We start from the raw sequence: 18554 nt of genomic DNA, 5'->3' as shown, positions 1-18554 counted from the left end.
GACTATTTGGCTTGTGTCTTATCCAACGTAAAAAATAATCATTACTGTCATTCATTTATCTCTTTTCCTTATTAGATGGTGAGCTTCTTGTAGTTAGGGACCATGTCTTACTGATTTTCACAGTCTTTGTCACACGGTAAGCTATAATAATAATAACTAATACATGCTGTTGGAAGGAATGAGGGAAGTGAGAAGGGAGATTGCAAGGGCAAGAAAGAAGGGCCAACTTGAACAAGATAAAGGAGTTAAAATAGGGTTTTCAGACATGCAAGTTCAATGAAGATTTTACTTCTGTGCACGAATTTGATTTTCAAATAGTGTGTGGTCCATGATATAGAAGAATCTCCCAAATTACTCACATATAATAAAACTACAGAATATAAATATGTTGTTAAGCAGATGCTGTCAGTGTTTGTAGGTGCCAATTTTTACATGTCCTTTTGTAACATTATTCATGCCTCTTTCCTATGTGCTTCCCCCCCCACAAAACAATCCATTTTTCTTAAATAATAATAATCGCTAGCAGTCCAACTATAATAAACAACCCTACAATAATGTCAGTATGTGCCCATACAGAGGAAAGAGAAAGGATTACTTCAGAAAACAGATGTCAGCTTCAAGCTTCCAAGGATTTATTATAAACAGAAATGAGTAAAGAACATGAAAAATACTTTGGCAGTGTTATTTGAATACAGAGCTAATGAAAGGCTATATTCACCATCAAATATATGCTAACAGCCAAATTGCCAGAAAATCTACTGTTTCATGAGTGGTCTATGCCAAAACACAGACTACAATTATACATAAAAAATGGTTAAACAAAATGTGGAACAGCAGGATTAACTTTCTACTGGGAAATCTGTTTCAGTATAATTGCACTCTGTTGTGACAAATAGGAAATATATGCAAATAATGAATTAGAAATCAATTATGGATAAATAAATAATGTTACAGAAAAAAGATATTGTAAGATTAAAATTTGTGAATTAGCTATTATTGTGAAGCACTTTTTTCTTTTTGCTATTCATTTCAGTCAAATAACAATATATATGTAAGCCCATTATAGCTTACTCTGAAAATTCTTTTAACTTTTTTCATTCAAATTATTTTGCTATAAAAACAAAATACTAGGAATAAGCTTTAACATTTTCATTGGAAAAATTTAATATTTTTAAAGACACAAGCCATCTAGGAAATGTTTTAAATAAAATAAATGTTTTATGTTTTGCAATTTTGTGAATCTTACTATTTGATTTTGTTTTTTGAAATTGTTATTGATGTTTTGAGTAACAATCAAGTGATACCATAAAAAATAACTTTATAACTTTCAATCACATGTATTTCAAGTATCAAATAGACTATGTGAGAATACATTGTTTAGAGGACCCTGTTATAATACATAACAGTGTGGGGTGAGATGCTACATTTATTTTAAGAGAGAGGAGAAAAAAAAAACCTGTGTTTCATTTGTTACACTGCTAACTTCACTTTAGGTAATTGCATTCAGCTTTATTATTGCCCAGAGCAATAACTGATTGTTAGTTATTGAAGTCTGAAATGATTTTCTCATTTCCCAGGGGACTCTCGAGATTTACATGGTGCACAGCAGTAACTAATAGATATAATCTGGTCATAATGTAGCTATACAATGTGTTATTTACTTGTGGAGAACATAGATGTTCAACATTTTAACATTTCCTCAAGAAGAATGGGATAGTTCATTCCAGATATAAATATTAACTGTATACTGCTCTACCAAAAATTGACCAGACATATTTTGTTAGAATTTATAAACCTATGCATGTTTATGGACATGAAGTAATATATAAAGAGGTTTTTATCTTTTGTGATTTTTTATTTTTATTTAAAGACTTTTGAAAAAGTATATTATTTTAAAAAACCCTCTCCAAAATTCCAGCATATTTCTAAGATCCCAGCTAAATTATAACATTTAACATATAATCAAAGAAAGACAATACTGCAAAATAAATTTAGTGTGTGGTTATTCTGCAAAAATATTTTTTTATTTTTCAAATGGTCTATTTTTCCCATTATATCTTTTTAGTTTTATCGTTTTACTAAACCCTCACTCAGCAAGTTAGATAAGCATAACCTTTCTCAATTTAAGGCCAAAAGTTTGAATAAAGATCTTGGAACCTGAACTAGCAATAACACACACATAAACCCAGAACAGCAGAGAAACAAGCCCGTTTTTACCAGAATCTTCAGTTTCACTGTGCAGAAGACTGTCTTTGTTTGACATGAGGGCATTGGTATGTTCTCATTCTTTGCAAGATGTATGTGATGCAAATTTATCGCATATGATTCTTGAATAAATAAAATTCTAATGGTAGCATAGTGTAATAGGGGCAAATGTTTTATTAAAGGAGATTTTTCTTTTCTTTTTTTTTCTATCCAACTGATATAAATGTTTTATGAAGGTTTCAGAGTATTCCTCCTGGAAACATTATGGAGCCTGTACTTCTCACAAAGCAGGAGAGATTTTTGCATCTTACTCCCATTAAGCCTAATGAACGTTACCCACAAAACACCTTATATATCAGAAACAAAAACATCTTTTTTCCAAATAAAACTTAATAAAATAAAGCAAAACTTCCCTTAGCTATGCAAACAGATTTATATTCCTCAGAACTTAATTTATTATGTATACTGTACCCTAAAAACATATTAATTCCTTTACTAATTCTGGAAATCCTCACTGAAAACTAGTGATCTTTAAGGCTTCTCAGCAAAGATTTAATAGCATAGAGCTTTAGTGAGGACTCATATTACACAGATTATAAGATATGGTATAAAGTATCATTATAAATAATTTAAACTAGAGTACGGCCATCACAATAAATGAACAAAGTATATTTTTCAAAGCAGTGCCCCTTATTTAAAACAAAATGCTGCCCACTTGGTAATTCAAAAAAGATTTTTTTTTTTTTTTGCTTTTCTGTGTGCTTTCTGGCATTGATCTCACTGAGGGATTTTAAATCAGGGGATATTTTAATATTCTAAATAAAAATTATTCAGTGTGACATGATAGAAAAGAGAGTATGAGCTGAATATTTGGCTTCATTACCAACTTAGCTTTTCTAAACTAGTCTTGGAAAGACAAACCTACCAACAATGGAGAAAAGCGTTCTTGTAATTTTAATCTCGCTGAGATGTAACGCAGAGAATTTAAAAATGAACCTTGCAAATATTTCACTTACATAGAGACTCAATCCAGCTTAGAAATACTTTCAAATTCAGGCCTTGTTTCTGAAATGTGAATCCCTATGACCTGGGCAAGGCAACGGCCTGATGCAGATTAGGAAAGACTTCCTGAAAGAAGACACGCCTGAGCTGAGTCCTAAAACCTGGAGTCAGTCCAAAGGCTTAGGGCATGGTGATGGGGGTGAGCTGAATACAGGCAGGTATTTATGGCAGAAGATTCAACAGACGCAAAGGCAGAGAGCCTAGTACACTGTGCATCAGAAACCGAAGGACACCTCGAGCAATGTCAGAGGCCGAAAAAGAAGTCCCACCACAGAGGGAAAGGATGAGAAATTTGTTGCATTTATATGATACAAAATTATACAGTTATTACAAACTAGCTATACATAGATTAGCATAAATAAAATTTAATAACAGAACTCAGTGGAAAAGGAACACCCTATTCAGTATATATCATATAGTTTCTGCTTTTCTTGTTCAGTTGCTCAGTTATGTCTGACTCTTTATGACCCCATGGACTTCTGCACGCCACGCTTCCCTGTCCTTCACCATCTCCTGGAGCTTGCTCAAACTCATCTCCATTGAGTTGGTGATACCATCCAACCATCTCATCCTGTGTCATCCCCTTCTCCTCCTGCCTTCAATCTGTCCCAGCCTCAGGGTCTTTTCTAATGTGTCTACTCTTTAAATCAGGTGGCCAAAGTATTGGAGCTTCAGATTGAGCGTCAGTCCTTCTGATGAATATTCAGGACTGATTTCCTTTAGGATGGACTGGTTTGACCTCCTTGCAGTCCCAGGGACTCTCAAGAGTCTTCTCCAACACCACAGTTCAAAGGCATCAGTTCATCTGCGCTCAGCCTTTTTTATGGTCCTACTCTCACATCCATACATGACTACTGGCAAAACCATAGCTTTGACTAGATGGACCTTTGTCGGCAAAGTAATGTCTCTGCTTTTTAGTGTACTGTCTAGGTTTGTCATAGCTTTTCTTCCAGGGAGCAAGCATCTTTTAATTTCATGGCTTCCATCACCATCTGCCGTGATTTTGGAGCCCAAGAGAATAAAGTCTGTCACTGTTTCCATTGTTTCCCCATCTATTTGCCATGAAGTGATGGAACCAGATGCCATGATCTTAGTTTTCTGAATGCTGAGCTTTAAGCTAGCTTTTTCACTCTTCCCTTTCACTTTCATCAAGAGGCTCTTGTAGTTCCTCTTTGCGTTCTGCCATAAGGGCGGTGTCATCTGCATATCTGAGGTTATTGGTATTTCTCCTGGCAATCTTGATTCTAGCTTGTGTTTCATCCAGCCCAGCATTTCTCATGATGTACTCTGCATGTAAGTTAAATAAGCAGAGTGACAATACACAACCTTGACGTACTCCTTTTCCTATTTGGAACCAGTCTGTTGTTCCGTGTGTGGTTCTAACTGTAGCATGTTCACCTACATACATGTTCCATATAACATGTGGAACACATGTAAAGTTTAAAAATACATAAACTAATATTCAACTTTTTATGGTTATACACAAATATAGTCAAAAAACAAAAGACCACAGACCAGAAGAATATGTACTAATATTAGAAAGCTATTGCTTTTGGATGATTGAAAGAGAGATATTATTCAGAGTATTTGAGAGATCCCAATAATTGACTCTCCCCTTTACTAACCTCAGGATCAGTTAACAAACAAACAAAAAAATATGACAACTGAAGAGCAAAATATTGCCTGTATTTTGATGAAATCTAGGTTGAGGACACTGTGGTGTAGAGATATAGAAAAATAAATTTCATAATACTGAAAATAAATTTAGACAAAGTTGACCACACTGTGACTAGCAGCTTTGGACATAAGTTTATGTTTATCAATACACCATAAGTATGTAAATAGATCATTCTTGTGGGGTCAAATCTTGTAGGGTCTTTCTGTAAAATTCTTGTGCTGTGGGAGAGCAGTATTGTGATTTTACTGTCTGAAGAGGAGGAGCTGAATACCCAAGCCCTGTTTTTTCTCTCAGATTCACCAAAATAAGCAGCCCCTCCTCAGAAAAGAGATAAGTGTTTGGAGAGGCCAGTATTGCTATGCTAATGACAGTGACTTCTATGTCTAAGGAGACAGCACTGGTAGGCGGTAAGATTTCCTCTCTGGAAGACTTAAAAATAGCTTACAAAGAATGCAAACTTCCCATTTGCAGCAACTGCAATCAGTTTTGCTCCCTGATCAATCCTAAACACCAAGAAGAACTGCTGCCCCACAACAGGTGCTCAAAAATACTCGCTAAATGAATGAAGACCTTATTTTCTTTAAAAAAATGTTCTGAAGAAAGCATCACTGGATGTTAACACTTATTTATTTTTGATGAAGGGTACATGTGTATTATGATACTTGTTTGATTCTTCTATAAGTTTGGAATATTTCTGTACACAAAGTATGAGGCTAGAGATAATCTTAGGAGTAAAGGTAGACAAAGAACAGATCTTGAAAACACTCAAATGCCTTGTAGATGGGTTAGGGTCTCAGAACAACTGACAAAAATTTATTGAAGCCACACTGCTTCTGAACTTAATGAGTCTAGGTCCATTTCCTGGATTAAGGATCACCTGGAACAGAAATGAGGAGAAAGAAAAGAAATCAGGTAAAGGAAAAAAAAAAAAAAGGCAAAAACTACAGTACTATTCTTGCATTCTTCCTGCTTTGACATGTTTTGATGGAAAATCCCTCATGATGGATACCATGAATGGAGAGGGATGTTGCCCCAAAGCATCTGATTTCAGACAAAAATACTGTCAGTGTAGCCAAAGTCCATTTTGTATGTGGTTTACTTTTGCTGCAGAGTTTCTTCTAATATCCAAGATTCTAGTGATGGTAGGAGAAATAATCTGATCATTAAAGAGAGTTTTTTTTTTTTTTTTTTTTTATCCCCAAAACAAGAAAGGCAGATTTTTATAGTAAAATAAGTTGAATAAAATGTGTGCCTTTGACAATTTCTTTTATCTTTGCCTTTCAAGTAAACTTAAAGGTGCTTGAGTGAAGTCTTATTGGCATTGTATTTAACAGATTTTGGAGTCCTGATACTACACAGAGATCCCGCCCTCCATAAGACACACACAATTACATGGATAGCCTTGCTCACTTCTGCTTTCCTCAATTGTGAGAGCTCAAAATGGACCTGGCATCAACTTAACCAGAGTAAGCTTCCCTTCCACAAGTTGAGGAACACAAAATCTCTACTAATACAAGATGGGCAGAGACATTATACATATATATATATTATATATATATATATATATATTATATATATATATATAAAATGTGTGTTTAATCACAAATGAGTCTCTGTGGCCCCGTAGACTGTGGCCCCCCCCAGGCTCCTTTGTCCATGGAATTTTCCAGGAAAAAATATTGGAACTGGTTGCCATTTCCTATTCCAGGGGATCTTCCTGACTCAGGAATCAAACCCACATCTCTAGAGTCTCCTGCTCAGATTCTTTACCACTAACACCACCTGGGAAACATATATGTATGTATACACATATAAGCAAAAGATTTTTTTAACAATTAAAATTAGTGAACTGTTGGTTAATAACAAAATTGATGGGAAAGTACTTTGGGTGGTGTAATGTGTATATGTGTTTAGAGTCTGAAAATAAGGGAGAAAACCCCAATCTTTCTAAAAATTAATCCTCAGTGTCAATTTCCTTAGATGTTTCTTGTCTTTTTTCTTCTTCTTCCTGAACTGTTGACCACCACGATATTTACAGGTTAAAAGAAAACTCTATTTCCTCAGCAGGATTACGTATGGAAGCAAAATCTCCACTAAAGTCAGGATAATCTATTCATTTAAACACTTCTCTGTAGAAGCTCCTACAATGGTCACATAGAGAATGGGCTTCTGGATCCAGGGTGCCTTTATAAAATCCTGGCCCCAGCACTCCCTAAGTGCAAACTGACCTTGAGCAAATAATCAAACCTCTCTATAACATAGTTTTCTCATCTATAAATAGGGTGTTTTAATATTTGCTAACTCACTGGGCTGGGATGTTAAATAAGCTAATATATCAAAATAACTTAGCAGAGTATATAACATATTAATCAGTCAATAAATGTTGGCAAATGGGTTACTGACATTTTAAATTATTAATGACAATTTACATGACCTTGCCCATTTGCAGCATGTCTATTGATAGGTGTGTACTACCAAAATACATAGGCAACAAGAAAACATTGAATAGCTAACACATTGATTTGAGTTCATGGTTCTTGACCTCCCCTTTTAGTTAATTCAGTGAGGCAACTAATTGTTTCATTTTGTGTTGATAAAGCTTCATCTGGTAAACCCCTCAAGATTTAAATCTTATTTTTAGTTCATCCATTTTATTTAATGACAGATTCTGGCCATTAGCAGTAGCAGCAGCAGTGTCAGTCACTCAGTCGTGTCTGAGTCTCTGTGACCCCGTGGACTGTCGCCCGCCAGGCTCCTCTGTCCATGGAATTCTCCAGGCAAGAATACTGGAGTGGGTTGCCTTTCCCTTCTCCAGGGGAACCTTCCCAACCCAGGGATCGAACCCAGGTCTCCTGCATTGCAGGCAGATTCTTTACCATCTGAGCTACCAGGGAAGCCCCTTACAATTTTTTAAAGTTGTCTGATGCAAAAGATAATGTACTTGCTTCTGGTTTCAATTTTGTCTGCTTGCTGTTCATGTTTCCTGAGAAAACAAGCTCCTAGAGAATAATCCCCTCTTTTATTGCATAGATTGCTCACATCAGCATATGAGAAGCTACGTTATATCCTGAAAGCGTTAGAAGTAAGAATTCGTAATTTAATAAATGGCCCGAAGCGAGGACTTCAGGCAGCAGCTTGGTCCTGGGTGGTCATGTTCTCTTACCAACTGACTCTGCGGTCTTGGCCACCATGATGTATCTGTTGGACATCTAACTTCAGGGTGTCTGGGGGCTTCTGAGAAGGGGTGAAGCCAGAGTCTTCCTTCACAGTAACACTGATTCCCAGTCTTCCTCTTGGTCGGGATTAGACTGGGAGACACCTAAAGAGGTAGCTGATTGGTGGTGAAAGTGGAGGGGAAAACATACCAGAGTGAGCCTAGACAAGGCAGAACCTGGAAGCTGAATGGGAGGGAGGGAGAGCAGGGGGTGGGGCCCAGGCAGCTGAGAAAACAGGGAGACAACTTGCATTCGCATCAAGTCTACATTCCAGTTGCCACGAGGTCTGGCTGTTCAGTCTTTCTTATTCTTGCTTAAAACACCTTTTTTTTTTTTTTTTTTCCCCTGGCTTTCCTTGAGAATTGGCTAAGATTCCTGTTTCCCTTATTTTTATAAGATTCCCTGTAGGAGGTAACCTGAATGAATCCTTGTTCCTTGCAAACACAAGAACCTATATAAGAATCAAAATAACAGAAAAAATCGTTAACTTTGGGACTTAGAGTATGTACTATATTAATGTAGTTTATTAGTGCACCTACATTCAATAATGAAAAAATGCATTTATAGGATTTTAATACTGGACAATCTTTTGCATTCTATAGCAAGATTTTTGTTTTTTCTTCCATGCCTAATCTATAGAGGGAAATGTATGAGTTTATTTCTATAAACAGTTTATATTTTGAGCACTTGTGTAGATATAATGCATTAGGGACTTATGCTAATTTCATATAGCAATATTAAAATAATTATCACAGCTTTATTTTAAAATAATGTTCTTCTTATTGTTCATATTATAGAAGTTTAAGGATATAAAATTATTTTTAAAAATCCTTTGGGCTTTAACTTTTACATAACAAAAATGATTAGTTTTTTCAGCCATTACACAGTATGCAGTTCCTGTGACTGTTAAGTAATTTAACTGTTGATGATAATTTTGATATTAGTGACCTTTGATATTGAAGTATTGAAAGCATAATAAAATCTGTCTTCGCATGCCCTTTCTTTTGTGCATTTAAATATGAAGCAGTAGGCTTGTGCCACTTTATTCCGATGGAGGTAGAAGGGGAGATGGAAGTGGAAGTCTGCCACTGAATTTGAATTATGTAGGGAACATAGCCGTGTTGTACTCTCTTGTCAATATCTCCTTCCAGCTGGTGCTGACATAATTAGGCACATCAAGCACAGAAGAAGACATTTTAAATTCAAAGCACTGTTCCAAGTCCTGTGAGTAGCTATGAAAGGTGCCCGAAGTAATCAATAACACATGGTAAGGTATGCAGTTGTAGTAGGTTATCCACCCACCTTGGGTCTATTATAAGACATAAAGAAGTAGAAAAGCCAAGATTGTTAACTTCTTAAATGTAGCCTTGTTTAAAGAGTTTGACTTATTAGAACTGTATTTTCTTTAAAAAATCCGTTAGGCTTTAACTTTTACGTAACAAAAATGATTAGTCTTTTCAGCTATTACACACTATGCATTTCCTGTGACTAAAGTAATTTAACTTAGAATTGAATCTTTCATCACCAGCATAAAGCAGATAAATGTAAACTAACTGAGACCAGAAACTTTAACTTCCATTGTTTTCTACTATACCCCAGCATCTAACAGGGTATGTGTCAGCTGGGAAGTGATCAATAAGTTATTGTCAAACAGAATGTACATATAAATGGAGAATCCTGGTCTTACTTATCCTTATTAGTCAAGTGGGAATATTGTATACATTATGGGATTGTTATGTGGATTTAGAAATAAATTTGATAAAGCCTCAAAGCATCTGTAACAGAGACTGATGTTCCATAAAGTAGGAGACTCACACAAACATATAATTGAAATTTTAATGGAGTATGGTATACATTTTGGCTTTTAAAAATATGTCCCTTGGGATGGACATGTACACACTGCTATATTTAAAAGGGATAACCAACAAGGACCTACTGTATAGCATATGGGACTCTGCTCAATGTTACCTAGCAGCCTGGATGGGAGGGGAGTTTGGGGGAGGATGGATACATGTATGTGTCCGGCTGAGTCCCTTCACTGCTCACCTGAAACTATCACAACATTGTTATCGGCTACTCTCCAATATGGAATAAAAAACTAAAAAAATATTTATCCCCCACTGTTTTGTTTGACTTTCAGTGTCTCTTCTCTCACCAGCTCCTTTCTCTTCATTCTTTTCCAGCCCTCTACATCCTAAACATTTGTTTGGCAGAACAGTTTAATTATCTCTTTAAAGCTGATCTTCAAAGCTCATGACTTGAGGGTCTCAGATGCCACTCTAAAAGGTTTCTTAAAGTATATTTCTAAACAAAGGCACTTATCTTCCAAGAAAAATTTTGGTGTCAGCTGAGATTAATTTTCCACTCACTTCATATATGTAATTTCCACTGTCATTCATAGAAAGTTCTGTCACAGTTGAAAAAATACACCATATGGAATAAGGTCTGTAAATACCTTCCTAAAGCATGGAGGGGTATAAATTTCATTTGTGATCCTAAAGAATGAAATAATCTAAATGGTGGTTTTCAGCCACAAGGTAGCATTCTAAGGAGTCTCTCAGAGAAGACAGGTTGACAGTAGAGTCTCTCAGCTCTCAAAAATAAAAATTTTATTAGCTTAATAGATAATAATATCTTTGGGGAAAAAAAAAAACCCATGCTTAAAGGTAAAAAAAAAAATTGCAAGCTGGAGGAATAATCGGAAAAATGCCACCCAGTAAAAATTCTATGGCACATGGGTGGGGACTTCACCCTGTCTACTGCAAGCTGGCACAAGCCCTAAGCCCCCACGGGCTAAAGAGCCAATTGCATAGGAAGGTGAACCCACCCTCCAGCTGACCACTTCATCAGGCACAGCATTGCAGCCACCCAGGCTGAAGAGCAGCCCACCTCATCAGTGTGGCCACCGCAACTGGCCTCACAAAATCAGAATGCAGATGCAGCCCACATAGAATAGTTCTGGGGACCAGAGGCGAGTGTGCTGCTGGGCCTAATAGGGCACTTTCTCCAATTTCAGAAAAATGAAAACAACTTACCTAACATATAGAAATTAACACAGAGAAGTAGTTAAAATTAGGACAGAGAGGAATAAATTTCAAATGGAGGAACAGGAGATAATCTCAGGAAAGGAACTCAACAAAGTGGTGGTAACAAGTACCTGATAAAGAGTCCAAGGTAATGATCATAAAGATGTTTGCGCAACTCAAGAGGAGAGTGGATGAACACAGTGAGAATTCAACAAAGGACGAGAAAATATAACAGCTGAAGAAATAATAACAAAAATTTAAAAAAAAAAACTGGAAGGAATCAATAGTAGATTAAATGAAATAGAAAAAAAAAATGAATCAGTGATCTGGAAGACAGAGTAGTAGAAATCACCCAAGCTGAATAGAAAAAAAATTTTTTCTAAATATTTGAAAATGAAGATAGTTTAAGAAATTTCTAAGACATTAAGCAAGCTAGTAATTGAATTATAAGGATCTCAGAAGGACAAGAAAGAAAGGGGCAGAGAACTTATTTGAAGAAATAATACCTGACAACTTTCCTAAATTAGAGAAGAAAATAGATAGCTCCAGGGGCATAGAGAGCATCAAACAAGAGGAACCCAAGGAGATCCACTCTAAGACGTGATGAGAAGACACTTCAGTTGTGTCTGACACTTTGTGATCCCATAGACTATAGCGAATCACGTTCTTTTGTCCGTAAGATTCTCCAAGCAAGAATACTGGAGTGGGTTGCCATGCCCTCCTCCAGGGGATCGTCCTTGCCCCAGGGACCTAACCTGCATCTACTGTGGCTCCTGCATTGTAGGCAGATTCTTTACCCCTGAGCAACTGGGGAAGTTCCCACACTAAGACACATTATGATTAAAATATCAAAAATTTAAAGATAAAGAGACAATCTTAAATGCAGCAAGAGAAAGGTAGCTAGTTATATTATGTGCAAAGGAACTATGAATAATTTATAACATAATGAGTTTATTTTTGAGCAGAAATTTTGCAGGCCAGAAAGGAATGGCATAATATATTTAAAATCCTTGGCAGAAAAGCTATGACACACATAGACAGCATATTAAAAAGCAGAGACATTACTTTACCATTGAAGGTCCATTTACTCAACGCTACGGTTTTTCCAGTAGTCATGAATGGAAGTGAGAGTTGGACCATAAAGAAAGCTGAGTGCCAAAGAACTGATGCTTCTGAACTGTGGTGTTGGAGAAGACTCTTGAGAGTCCCTTGGACTGCAAGGTGGTCAAACCGGTCAACCCTAAAGGAAGTCAGTCCTGAATATTCGTTGGAAGGACTGATGCTGAAACTGAAGCTCCAACACTTTGGCCACCTGATGCAAATAACTGACACATTAGAAAAGACTCTGATGCTGGGAAAGATTGAAGGCGGGAGGAGAAGGTGATGACAGAAGACGAAATGGTTGGATGGCATCACCAACTTAATATACCTGAGTTTGAGCAAACTCTGGGAGATGGTGAAGGACAGAGAAGCCTGTCATACTGCAGTCCATGGGTCCCAAAGAGTCGGACACGACTGAGTGACTGAAGAGCAACAAGAACAAAACTGTGTAACATATCTGAAAACGAAATCGCCTTTATCTTCGCTTTCACAGCATAATTTTTCCCTGCAAGTAGTCTGCTCGAAAACAGGGAGTCCTCCAATGAAGGGCTTTTCTTTATATGGAGAATTACATAGTTCACAGTTTCTAAAATGTTTTTTGTTACTGCTAACAAGCAGGGTTGTTATTTATTATTCTAGTAATATATCCACTTAACATGCATGAAATAATTGAGAGCCTGGTGAATGCTAAGCAGAGTATAATAGATATCATTTCTTTCCAACTTCAAAGTATTATTATACACAGAACATGCACTTAATCTAACACATAAAATTTCAGAATCCAGAGTCTACGAGACAAAGCACCTATAAGATATAAGAAACTTATAAAATATAAGATATTTAACAAGAACTTGATGACTGAAGGTACAATGAAATTATACTGTGAAATTCATAGTTACCTTGAGAAGGCACATCATACTAGACATTTTCAGAGGGCTTACACCCCTGTACAGTAGAATAAACTTACCTACCCAAGAATCTTTACTCAAAATGATGTATTTTTAAGTAAAGAAAAAGTTGAGAACTAAAAAAAAAATATGAATAGTGATTTAGCACATTACATTTCAAAAAATTTTCTGCTTTGAGTAGATACATTTGGTTTCATTTTTATGAATTTTTATATTTGATTTTTTAAGACTGTTTTCTGTAGTTTAATCTTTGTGGGTAATATAAAACCCAGAGTACAAACCACACACTTAATGATGAGATTTCCTTGAAACCAAAAATGAAATTCTTGTAAAGCACAGGGCATTTTTAACCTGACTTAAAAACATCTGATATTTCTGTTTTCAGCTAACTATATAGCTTTATAGACTGTTTCCAATAAGATCATATTCTATTAAGCTTAACAAGAAAAATTAATAAAACAAAACCATAATTTTAGAAACAGATGGTACTATGTCCTTTTTTCCAGTCATGACATATAATACCAAGGTGTTTTATAATAGCAAGTGAAGCAGAAAACTATAGTGATATTGTGGTTTTAAAATAATTCTTGTTTCAGTTCTACAGACATTTGAGAGACTGAGAGTGTCTATTATCACAATAAAAAACTCAAGAGTACTAAAATTGACCCCTACATTTACGCACAATTTCCTGAAATCTCATAAATCACCTGTAGTACCTTTTCATTTCCCTCCTGAAAGACCACTGAGGAATTAACTACAGAGTTTTAAAAGTTGAAGGAATGTTTCAACACTACAGGATTTGCACAAGCCATCAGATGCTACCCAGGTTTGGGAGACAGACATTTATTACGTATTTGTTGTCTGGCCTATTTTAGGTCTTGCTGTACAGTTTGGTACTTTTAAAATAATAGAAAATCATTACAGGTAATAATTACATGAGGTCTGGATTTAATTGATTAATTCAGGAATTAAAGCTAAAGGGTTTTTAATTGTTGTTTTGTAGGCTTTTAGAGCTTCCAGTTGCCCCTGTCAGTCCCTCAGAAACAACAAAATGCATTTTGTAGCTAAAGTGAGACTATTTCCCTGTCAAAAATTGCCTGTTTTTATTATTGTAAGAATTGGTCCACTGAACTTAGCTCAGCCTCCAAGGTCTCAGCGAGAATGCTATGATTAATGAGGTGGCCATTAATGTCAGTAGATTGAACAACCAAAATCTGATTATATTAAAGTGCTTCCCAAACATTAGGGTCACATTAACAGTTTATTGAAACAAGCTGATAAAATTTAAAATGGTCATCTAATTCCCTTGGGTTCCTAATTATTGCATGATAAATCACTCTGTAGAGAAATCTATTACAATGTTCCAAATGAGAAAATGTAATTTACTGTACCATTACTAGGGTGTTTGAAGCACTTCACTTCTTTCACTTCTTTAACAGGAGGACTTTGCTAGAATGAGAAAGAAACTGTTCATATTTTTTTGAAGGGTCTGGCCTTCAATAAAACCTCTTAATGATAAATCTTCCAACTATGAATTGAGTAAGAAAAACGATGCATTTTATGAGCCTGCATTATGTAAAAACAAATTACATTAAAGTTCCTTATGAGTCGATTACTGAAAGTTCAGCGTGAATGAGCCTTTATTGACGCTCATCTGCTCTTCAAAAGGAAATCACTGCAGAAATCAACTGTACCCTATAAACTAGCTGAAATATTTCTCCACCGTGGAAGTATGGTCAAGTTCTCTCCAGAGACTAATGCTTCTGCTTTGAAAGATAATTTTCAGAGGTACAAGCAGAACAAGTGGAATCTTTGCCTATTCAGGCTTCAGATCACATGTCAGCCCCTGAATGCAGGATTTCCAGGAATGGCCCCATAGTTCCATGTATGGTTAAGCATTTGAGATCATGTCATCACCTATTTTCTGGAAAAACCACTGACCAAGAGAGGGGAGGAGGAGGCAAGCATTTATGGGAATAGCTGGAAAAGTGGTGACCCCCATTGTTTTGGCGTAACTGATGACAAAGTTAAAGAAAAGGCATATATGCATGTGCAAATAATAGGAAATTGCTCATCTATGCAGTTTTTATGGTGAAGAAATGTTCTAGGTTTTGATACCCTAAATTCCTAGAATGATTATTCAAATTCAAAGGAAAAAAATGTTTCTGGGCAGCTTTCTTCGACATTCTATTCTCCCCAACACTGAGTGGACTTTGGGCCTCACTCTCCACAGTCTAAGTTGACTGCATAAACCTATAACAAAACACTCCCCAAATTGTATTGCAATAATTCATACGTTTATGTGACCTACTAGTTCTTCAAGGACAAGTGATTATATTATGAAATGACTGTTTAATTCTCAGCACTCTTATAACGCTGATGGACAGTAAATGTTCATGAAGTGTTTGTTGAATGCGTAATAAGTGAATGAATGAATTTTAAAAATGAATGGATCTCCAAATAGTAAAATTTGCCATTTTTTCCCCCAGTAGTCTGTGGCTATTTTACATGTTTAATTTGCAATCAGGATGCCTTTAAAAATTCCTTCTGTGCTTTGTTTTTAACCATACTTTTCATACCAGAAATGACTGTACCGATATCAGTTCTCTTTCAATTGCCCACATGTCCCACCAGGAGACTTCACAGGATGAGTTGTGCTTGTGTTAGTACATCCAGTATATTTTAGAGACTCAGAAGACAGAGTGGTTTCAGAGCGGACTCTGTGTTTAGGTGGTTGGGTAGGAGGCTGAGAGAGAGCTCCCAGTGCCTAGGGTGGGGATCACACGTGTGGTTCGGTCAGCCTATGCTCAGCGCCTGAGAAAGTGGGGTTATTGGAAAGGCTGGTTGGGCCACCTGGAAAATTGTGACAACAAACCCTCAAATTACCGCCGGTTTTTTAAATGTCCCCAGGAAAGTTCAGGTACATTGATCCCATTTTTCCACTCAATTCATAGTTGGAAAACTCTTTTAAAGAGTTTTTCAAGTGTCCACATGCACTTTGGTAATCCTGCTTTCAGTATCTTGACTTGAGGAAAGGACTGTGAGAAATGATAACACGCAGAGCAGAGAGAAATCTAAGAGCTACCTTAGGTAAAAATGGGTGAATCATACAGATGTCTTCAATCAAATATCAGACACTTTCATTTTCTATAGCAAAAAATTTTGCAAGAATAAAATATACCATATTGAATTTCAGAAGTTAAATGTTTCTGAGGTTCAAGGCTTACAGAACTGATAATGCAACTAGCAAGAGAGTGTACAGAATTAAAAAAACAATTGCATCATTTTCTTTACCTCAAAGAAACATATTCTTTGATATAATCTATTTGAAACATTATTCTCATTTAGTGGCTAGAATCTCCCCCCTCCCCATATATTACACCTTAAACTATCATAATCTTCTGTTTTAATTCTGTTGTTGACAAATACAGAGTACACATTTTTTGATAACCACAACTTACTTGTTATTTTCCTCGAGTCTTTACTCAAATTTCTTATCGGAAACTCTTTTTAACCAAAATATCTAAAACAGCATTTTTCCATCACTATGTACCCTGATCCTTTAAAAAAATGCCTTCAGAACACTGGAGATACTAACATGTTATGTATTTTTTCAGCTTATTGTCTATTTTCTTTCACTTAAATTTAAGCTCCATAAAAACAGAAAAATTATTTTTTATTCATACATAAAACCTCAGTGCCTGGAACCTAGGTGCTCATATAACATTATAGGTGCTCAATAAATATTTGTTGCATAAAACACGTAGAGGGAGCAAATTGTATTCATTACAAGGAAACTTCTGTTTGCAGAAGAGCACATTGGTTATTAAAACTGGAATTCAGAATGCACATGGGGGTGTAGTGATCCGATCCATATTTTCGAAAGCTCACTTTGACATCACATACAGAAAGGGAAAGTGAAAGTCGCTCAGTCATGTCTGACTCTTTGTGACCCCATGGACTGTATAGTCCATGGAACTCTCTAGGCCAGAATCCTGGAGTGGGTTGCCTTTCCCTTCTCCAGGGGATCTTCCTAACCCAGGGATCGAACCCAGGTCTCCCACATTGCAGGTGGATTCTTTATCAGCTGAGCCACAAGGGAAGCCCAAGAATACTGGAGTGGGTAGCCTATGCCTTCTCAGTGGATCTTCCTGACCCAGGAATCTGGGTCAGTGGATCTCCTATATAGAAAGCAGATTGTTTACCAATTGAACTATCAGAGAAGCCCAAAGGGTCAGAAACAGTCGCCAAAACCTGGGATTGAACCAGGGACCTTTAGATCTTCAGTCTAACACTCTCCCAACTGAGCTATTTCAGCCACCCATCACATACCCATTACATACAAGATGATTCATTTTTACATCAGTTTTAAAGAGTAACCATTTTTGACAAATGCGAATTACACCACTTTTGATGGAATATCAGTAAGCATTGAGTTGAAATGAGTATTAATTAAGCATCAAGAAAGAAAATAGAACAAGGGTCCTGGGTCATCCAAAAATTGGATTTCTTTTTCTTAAGTAATCAGACAACAACTTGGCTGGGTGGCATTTCAAGTTTCCTCAGTTCACATTTTCCCACCTTATTTTTTTTTTTCTTTTTTAATCTTCTAAGGCCTCAAAACTTGGAGACAAAGGCTTATATTTACTGAGGAGTCCGAAGAAGTCTTCAGAAACTTAGTGACCCTCAGTGAGAAGCTGGAGGTAAGTATGCAAGAGGGCAACTTTGTGAACTCCTTGCCATGCAACACAAGGAGCTTCCTTACAAAGACCCGATGGAATTGAAAGTCCAGAGAAAGGACAAAGAGAGACAAGAGGAAGAAGATAAAGCTGAAGACCCAAAGAGATTCAGGATGCAGGAAATGGCAAGGGAATGTTCTTTATTGAGGAGGCACTGTGAGGTTTGGAGGTACAGGATCTGGTACATGAAGGCTGCAGCAGCCATTCAGAATGCAATCCAATGGTACTGTGTCATCTAGAACAAGGAAAAAAAGAGCTACTACCCAAACATCACTGGATCGTGTTTTCAACTTGATGCGAAGAGCTGACTCATTTGCAAAGACCCTGATGCTGGGAAAGATTGAAGGCAGGAGGAGAAGGGGATGACAGAGGATGAGATGGCTGGATGGCATCACCGACTCAATGGACATGAGTTTGAGTAAACTTCGGGAGCTGGTGATGGACAGGGAGGCCTGGCGTGCTGCAGTCCATGGGGTCGCAAAGAGTTGGACGCAACTGAGCGACTGAACTGAGCTGAACTGAACTGAAGATAGAATTGAATCCAGCAAGGGACCAGAACCTGTGCCATTAACGTGGGGCATGAGTGAAGTTGCAGCTTGCCCTCTGTCTCCCATTGCTGG

At 36.7% G+C, this 18554-nt stretch overlaps 1 non-coding gene across 1 annotated transcript; it reads right to left on the bottom strand.

Moving 5' to 3' along the window:
• Nucleotides 1–17440: 17440 nt before the first annotated feature.
• Nucleotides 17441–17513, bottom strand: TRNAF-GAA. Its single transcript has one exon. It is a non-coding gene; the product is annotated as a tRNA-Phe (tRNA).
• Nucleotides 17514–18554: the final 1041 nt, after the last annotated feature.

The sequence above is a fragment of the Cervus elaphus genome, chromosome 21, assembly GCF_910594005.1.
Source record: "Cervus elaphus chromosome 21, mCerEla1.1, whole genome shotgun sequence".
In the NCBI taxonomy this organism is placed as follows: domain Eukaryota; kingdom Metazoa; phylum Chordata; class Mammalia; order Artiodactyla; family Cervidae; genus Cervus; species Cervus elaphus.
The sequence above is the reverse complement of the archived record's forward strand: the minus strand, read 5'-3'. Positions and strand labels throughout refer to the sequence as shown.